The sequence below is a fragment of the Physeter macrocephalus genome, chromosome 13 (assembly GCF_002837175.3).
Source record: "Physeter macrocephalus isolate SW-GA chromosome 13, ASM283717v5, whole genome shotgun sequence".
Lineage (NCBI taxonomy): Eukaryota > Metazoa > Chordata > Mammalia > Artiodactyla > Physeteridae > Physeter > Physeter macrocephalus.
Window position 1 is genome coordinate 29,996,677 of NC_041226.1, and position 8,939 is coordinate 30,005,615.

The window sequence follows — 8,939 nt, forward strand, 5'->3', positions numbered from 1 at the left end:
AAATGGTAATAGGAACATACATATTGATAATTACCTTAAATGTAAATGGATTAAATGCTCCCACCAAAAGACACAGACTGGCTGAATGGATACAAAAACGAGACCCATATATATGCTGTCTACAAGAGACCCACTTCAGACCTAGGGACACATACAGACTGAAAGTGAGGGGATGGAAAAAGATATTCCATGCAAATGGAAATCAGAAGAAAGCTGGAGTAGCAATTCTCATATCAGACAAAATAGACTTTAAAGTAAAAACTATTACAAGAGACAAAGAAGGACACTATATAATGATCAAGGGTTCGATCCATGAAGAAGATATAACAATTGTAAATATTTATGCACCCAACATAGGAGCACCTCAATACATAAGGCAAATACTAACAGCCATAAAAGGGGAAATCGACAGTAACACAATCATAGTAGGGGACTTTAACACCCCACTTTCACCAATGGACAGATCATCCAAAATGAAAATAAATAAGGAAACACAAGCTTTAAATGATACATTACACAAGATGGACTTAATTGATATTTATAGGACATTCCATCCAAAAACAACAGAATACACATTTTTCTCAAGTGCTCATGGAACATTCTCCAGGATAGATCATATATTGGGTCACAAATCTAGCCTTGGCAAATTTAAGAAAATTGAAATCATATCAAGTATCTTTTCTGACCACAACGCTATGAGACTAGATATCAATTACAGGAAAAGATCTGTAAAAAATACAAACACATGGAGGCTAAACAATACACTACTTAATAACGAAGTGATCACTGAAGAAATCAAAGAGGAAATCAAAAAATACTTAGAAACAAATGACAATGGAGACACGACGACCCAAAACCTATGGGATGCAGCAAAAGCAGTTCTAAGAGGGAAGTTTATAGCAATACAATCCTACCTTAAGAAACAGGAAACATCTCGTATAAACAACCTAACTTTGCACCTAAAGCAATTAGAGAAAGAAGAACAAAAGAACCCCAAATTTAGCAGAAGGAAAGAAATCATAAAGATCAGATCAGAAATAAATGAAAAAGAAATGAAGGAAACAATAGCAAAGATCAATAAAACTAAAAGCTGGTTCTTTGAGAAGATAAATAAAATTGATAAACCATTAGCCAGACTCATCAAGAATAAAAGGGAGAAGACTCAAATCAATAGAATTAGAAATGAAAAAGGAGATGTAACAACTGACACTGCAGAAATACAAAAGATTATTAGAGATTACTACAAGCAACTGTATGCCAATAAAATGGACAACCTGGAAGAAATGGACAAATTCTTAGAAATGCACAAGCTGCCGAGACTGAACCAGGAAGAAATAGAAAATATGAACAGACCAATCACAAGCACTGAAATTGAAACTGTGATTAAAAATCTTCCAACAAACAAAAGCCCAGGTCCAGATGGCTTCACAGGCGAATTCTATCAAACATTTAGAGAAGAGTTAACATCTATCCTTCTCAAACTCTTCCAAAAGATAGCAGAGGGAGGAACACTCCCAAACTCATTCTATGAGGCCACCATCACCCTGATACCAAAACCAGACAAAGACGTCACAAAGAAAGAAAACTACAGGCCAATATCACTGATGAACATAGATGCAAAAATCCTCAACAAAATACTAGCAAACAGAATCCAACAGCACATTAAAAGGATCATACACCATGATCAAGTGGGGTTTATTCCAGGAATGCAAGGATTCTTCAATATATGCAAATCAATCAACGTGATACACCATATCAACAAACTGAAGGAGAAAAACCATATGATCATCTCAATAGATGCAGAGAAAGCTTTTGACAAAATTCAACACCCATTTATGATAAAAACCCTGCAGAAAGTAGGCATAGAGGGAACTTTCCTCAACATAATAAAGGTCATATATGACAAACCCACAGCCAGCATTGTTCTCAATGGTGAAAAACTGAAACCATTTCCACTAAGATCAGGAACAAGACAAGGTTGCCCACTCTCACCACTCTTATTCAACATAGTTTTGGAAGTTCTAGCCACAGCAATCAGAGAAAAAAAAGAAGTAAAAGGAATCCAAATAGGAAAAGAAGAAGTAAAGGTGTCGCTGTTTGCAGATGACATGATACTATACATAGAGAATCCTAAGGATGCTACCAGAAAACTACTAGAGCTAATCAATGAATTTGGTAAAGTAGCAGGATACAAAATTAATGCACAGAAATCTCTGGCATTCTTATACACTAATGATGAAAAATCTGAGAGTGAAATTAAGAAAACACTCCCATTTACCATTGCAACAAAAAAAATAAAATACCTAGGAATAAACCTAAAAAAAAAAAAAAGAAAGAAAGAAAATGACAGTCTCATGTGTTCTCCTCAGTTAGACATAGGGAAAATGAAAGAGATGGTTTAATGGAACATCTATGAGAGGTGTTGCTGATCATCTCCATAATTTTTCAGGGCTTCTGTGTGAATATCTAGGGAATCTGAGTTTTACATTTGCCCATGTGAGAGTTTAGCTGAGAATTAGAGCCAGAATGCTTGTCACACACAGAAGATGACAGTAGCTTGAGTCATGATGTGATCAGTTGTAAGATATGCCAAGAACCTCAGAAACCTAGGTACATAGGAGACAAACATGTGCTTTAGTCTAAATGATTGCTAAACACCCACACCACCAGCAGGCACCAGTAAGGGGAAAGTAAACTGTTCTCTTCCTATCACATGTGAATGACAGTCACTTAAATGAACCTCCCCAAACCTCTATGGATGTAGGACACTTGGGCTTCAAGACAGTGAATCATCTGTGGAAAGCTGAGATGGAGTCTTGGTCTGTCTTGCAGCTGTACATTAAATCATGAATTGACTTGAGGGACTGGATTAAGAAAACTCATATTGAAGTGCATTCAATTATTTTCTACTGAAGTTTTTAGTCTAAGTTCTGAACAGGAAAATAAAGTTAGGATATATTTCTGGGCTTCCCTGGTGGCACAGTGGTTGAGAATCCGCCTGCCAATGCAGGGGACATTGGTTCATGCCCCGGTCCAGGAAGGTCCCACATGCCGCAGAGCGTCTGGGCCCATGAGCCTTGGCCACTGAACCTGTGCTTCTGGAGACTGTGCTCCGCAACAGGAGAGGCCACAACAGTGAGAGGCCCACGTACCACCAAAAAAAAAAAAAAAAAAAAGGATCTATTTCTATGTAAACAATGGCTTTCTCTTATTTATAAGAGCCAACTCTATTTAGGATCAAAACAAATTAAAACCATAATTTAGGATGTAAAGCAACTGGATCTCTCATGTATTGCTGGTGGGAGAGCAAAATGGTATAGTCTCTCCAGAAAACAGTTTGGTAATTTTTGTAAAGTTAAATATACACTTACCAAATGACCCAACAATCCTCTTCCTGGGTATTTACCCAGGGAAATAAAAATTTGGATATACATACAATTATATACGTGGTTGTTTATAGCAACACTATTCATAATTGGCAAAAGTGGACATAACTCAAATGTCATCAATGGCTGAAGGATAAACGGTGATATGTCCATACTATAGAATGTTACTCAACAAGAGAAAAGGATGAACTACTGATACTTACACTGAGGGAAAGGAGTGTAAATTATTATTCATATTATTTCATAATATGAATATTTTTTCATATTTTATGAAATTATTATTTCATATTTTATTATCTTATTTATATGCTCTTGTAAAGACAAAACTCTAATGCTATAAAGTGCATAGTGTTGAACATCTGTGATTGTCTTGGATTAGGGATAAAGGTAGGGTGTTATTAAAAAGGGATAACAAAAGAGTTTTGGGTGTCATGAAACTGTTTTGCATTTGTTTATGCTAGTATTTACATAAATTAATATTTATGTGTCAAAATTCATAGAACTTTACACCAAAAATATGGTATTGCATAATAATTCTAAAAGAAAATAAATCATAATATTAAATATAGTACATTAAATCAAAGATAAAAAGTAAAAATGAGGTATTTTATTTCACTATGGCTATTATAACTAGAATTTTGTAATGTTTCTGCTCTTTTGAAATATCTATTTTTTCCCTCCAGATCTTTTTGATAGAAAAGCATCCATAAAGATAGCTGTCATATTTCTCAATTTAATTAGGAAGCTAAATGGACTTAGTATTTTTTAACTTTATTGAGGTAAAATTGACAAATAAAATTGTAAGACATCTAAAGTGTACAATGTGATGATTTAATATATGTATGCATACTGAAAATTTTCCTCACATCCAGGTAATTAACACATCCATCACCTCACATACTTACCTTGTGTGTGTGTGTGTGTGTGTGTGTGTGTTAAAATAATAATAATAAGTAAACTACAGATTATTATTAAAATATGTAATTAAATAAGGCAGGAAACCTCCTGGGTCTAAAAAAGTTCTCAGCATCCTTTTGTTTTAAGGTTTTTCTTTATCATTTGCTATTTTTAAATTTATGTTAGAGTTTAATAAACACATAAATTACTCAAAGAAACAAGTAGAGAGTTTATGTGGACCAAAATAGTATTCGCATGTAAACAAATTAAAATACTACTTACACCAAGTCAAGAACAGGTTAGTATACAACATGGAGAAAACACTGTCAATAATTTAATTGTATTCAGAAACTTTCCAGACATTATGTGACAGTATGTCATTCTGGAAATCTGGAGACACACATTTTCACTGAGTCATCTACACACCACATTCCTTTACATCCAAAGCTAGATTGGTAAAAGAGGTTTCAGATATGAAGGTTTAATGAGACAGTATATACCTACATTACCACATGTCTGCAATTAATAAACAATAAACAGCATTACTATTATAAACATCATCAATATATTTTCATTGTTATGATCATTATCATTATCATATTTCCTATCAAGTTTTGTTTTATCAGGTACTTCCATATATTTTGTTTCATAATTTTTTAACATTGTAATTTAATGAAATTACACCCAGATTAAGTATTTTCCTATAGCCAATTTACTCTTTCCTATTAATTACATGAGTATAACAAAGCTGGCAGATTATTTCTTCTTAGAGGTTTTACTTTCCTCAACCTTCAAGATAATGTCTAACTCTCTTTTTTCGGCTATCTGACTTAACATATAAATTTCTCATTAAGATGGCTTTGGATTTAAAAGAGAATGCAAGTACAGTGGCCTTTCCAACATACTTTACTGAGATCTTTTCCCTGACAATAGCATTTCCTTCCATCCAACTTACTACTAAGATATATTTCTTTTTTTTTTTTTTTTTTTTTTTGTGGTATGCGGGCCTCCACAATACTGTCATCAACTATAGTTACTGTATTATACATTAGATTCCCAGAACTTATGCATCTTATAATTGAAAGTTTGTACCATTTTACCTGGCTCTTCCCATTTCCTTCATCCCCAGCCCCTGGAAACCACTTTTCTACATTCTATTTCTATGAGTTGACTTTTACTTTTTCTTTCTTTCTTTTTTTTTTTCCTTTTTGATTCTACATATAAGTGATACTATGTAGTATTTGTTTTACTGTCTGGTTTATTTCACTTAGCATATTGTCTTCCAGGTTCATCCATATTGTTACAAGTGATAGGATTTTCTTCTTTGGTAAGGGTAAATACTAATACATTGTATATATATTTACCACACTCTCTCTATTCCTTCATACGTCAACAGAAACTTAGTTTGTTTCCATATCCAGGCTACTGTGAATAATGCTGCAAGGAAGATGAGAGTACAGACATCTCATTGGTATAATAGTTTCATTTCCTTTGGATATAAACTCAGAAGTCCAATTCCTGGATGATATGGTAAACCTGTTTCAGTTTCTTGAGGAAACTCCATACTGTTTTCCATAGTGACTTTACAATTTTACATTCCTGCCAACAATATACAAGAGTTTTCTTTTCTCCATATCCACATCAGTATTTGTTATCACTTATTTTTTTAATGATAGAGACTCTAACAGGTGTGAAATTATATGTCACAGCTATATTAATCAACACTACAATATTGGCATATAAACAGATACATACATCAATGAAACATAATAGAAAGCCATGCCATGCATATATGATTAATAAATCCATTCATATAGGTTTATTAATTTATGACAAAGAATAAAGAATATACATTGGGAAAGGGACAGTCTTTGCAAGAAATTGTGGTGGAAAAATTGGACAGCCACATGCAAGAGAATGAAACTGTACCCCTATCTTACACCATACATAAAAATCAACTCAAAATGTATTAAAGACTTGAATGTAATACCTGGAAACATAAAAATCTTAGAAGAAAAAATAAAAGGTAAGTTCCTTGACCTTGGTCCTGCAATTGATCATTTGGACTTGACACCAAAAGCAACAATACATAAACAGAACTATATCAAACTAAAACACTTCTGCACAGCAAAGTTAATCATCAACAAAATTAAAAGGCAATCTATGGAATGGGAGAAAATATTTGCAAATCACAAATTTGATAAGGAGTTAATATCCAAAATATACAAAGAACTCAATAGCAAAATAACAAAATTAAAAATGAGCAAAAGACCTTAATAGAAATTTTTCCAAAGAAGACATACAAATGACCAATAGGTAGATATAAAGGTACTCAATATTACTAATCATCAGAGAAATGCAAATAAAATGTACTTACTTGATTTGAATATCTGTAGCATTATTAAAGCATGAGTAGCAAAGATATTTATATCTGCTCAACAGGCAAAATGAAACCCAACAACAAAAATAATAAGTAAAGGGGGAGAGGCGAGAAGATGGCGGAAGAGTAAGAAGCGTAGATCATCTTCCTCCTCACAGATACATCAGAAATACATCTACACGTGGAACTTCTCCTATAGAACACCCACCGAATGCTGGCAGAAGACCTCAGACCTCCCAAAAGGCAAGAAACTCCCCACGTACCTGGGTAGGGCAAAAGAAATAAGAATAAACAGAGACAAAGAATAAACAGAGACAAAGAATAGGGACGGGACCTGCACCAGTGGGAGGGAGCCGTGAAGGAGGAAAGGTTCCCACACACTAGAAGCCCCTTCATGGGCGGAGACTGCGGGTGGCGGAGGGGGGAAGCTTCGGAGCCGCGGAGGAGAGCGCAGCCACAGGGCTGCGGAGGGCAAAGCGGAGAGATTCCCGCAGAGGATCGGTGCCGACCTGCACTCACCAGCCCGAGGGGCTCCTCTGCTCACCCGCCGGGGCGGGCGGGGGCTGCGAGCTCAGCCTAGGCCTTCAATGGGATCCCAGGGAGAGGACTGGGCTTGGCAGAGTGGACACAGCCTGAAGGGGTTAGTGCACCACGGCTAGCCGGGAGGGAGTCCGGGAGAAGTCTGCAGCTGCCCAAGAGGCAAGAGACCATTGCTTTGGGGTGAGCGAGGAGAGGGGATTAAGTGCGCCGCTGAAAGGAGCTCCAGAGACGGGCGCGGAGCTGCCCAAGAGATAGTTTTATATCTTTACACTTCTGAGTGCAAATGCCCTCTCAGCTGAAAACGGCTCCATTTCCTAAGCAGACCTACGAATACCACGAAACCTTAGGTTCCCCCAGGCCACCCAAGGACAGGAAGCAGCCCACCACCTCCCAGGCAGCTCTCCCACTTTTGGCTGTCCAGGTCCCTTTATACCCTTAAAAATTGAGGACCCCAAAGAGCAGTTGCTCATGTGGGATATGTACTTCCAAAATTAATTTGCTCATTTCACTCTGCAGTGAGGGTCACGACTCAATCAGCTCCTGGGCCATCCTAAGCCCAATACACTGCATGTGCTCGCCACAGGGCTTGGCTACTCCCCCACATCCAGCAGGCACGCATCAACATCCCAGCGATGAGAAGGTCCCGGACAGAATAACCCGTCATCCTAGCATCCTGATGAGGTGCTAGGCCGCCAGCATAACCGAGGGGCCATGGAGTGAGGCAGTGAAGCAAGGCGGAGAGCACGGTGGGCTGGGGCCCTGCGTGAGAACACGCCCGAGCAACACCGACAGGCAGGAACTGCAGACGCAACAGCGCGTGAAGAAAGGACAGGCGTACAAACGACATCCCTGTACCCCACCAGGCACCCAGCGCGGCACCCCCCAGAACCCACTTGCCACCCCGCTGCCTGTGCGTCAACTCCCCACACAGACTCCAACAGGGACCGCTCTCCTCCCAGCGGGGCTGGTGTGTGGGTGGAGAGCTAGTCCATGCAGCAGCCGGTTCCCACGTTTCTATCAATTAATCCCTCGGCTAGAGGCGGAGAAGGAAAACATGAGAACACGCGCCTACTTGTAATTCTGACGAGAACACTGCTGGGCAAGGCGGAGGGCAGTGTGAAGGTGCCTGCATCCCGTCTGGGCCTGTGGGCCCTACACTCCACATCAACCCACCGAGGCTGTAACCTCCAGACGCTTTTGGTTTCAACTACACAAATGGTTGGTCTCAGTCAACTTACCTGAACGCTGCAGTTCTGAAGAACGATTTTGACCGGATTTCTCTTGGGTTTCTCTTTAGCTTTTGGTTTCTTCCCTTTCCCCGCGCTCAGGAAGCGCTTGATGGCCGCGGCGAGTTCCAGGATAGGGTCGCTGCGGCAGCAGCCGGGGTCGGGCTGCGCCACGCTCGAGCACCCGGGGCCGGTGCATCTGGCGGCACCAGGCGCCTCTACGACCTGCAGGATCAGACGGGGCTTCGGTGTACTCACCCACTTTGGTGGGTATGGCACTTTGTAACTTAACTATTTAGAGTACCCAGATTACTGCTTTTAATCATGTATGAAAAAATTATGAATAAAAATGTACCTTTGTTTATTCAAAACACACACATCTACCCCCTCTGAGCAAGGCACTCAAGTTCTTAACTGCCCTTCACGCCACGCATGATAGGCAGAACTCTAAGGGGACCCCGGGACGCACGCTGCCCACTTCTGAACACAATGAGATTTCACACCGCAAGT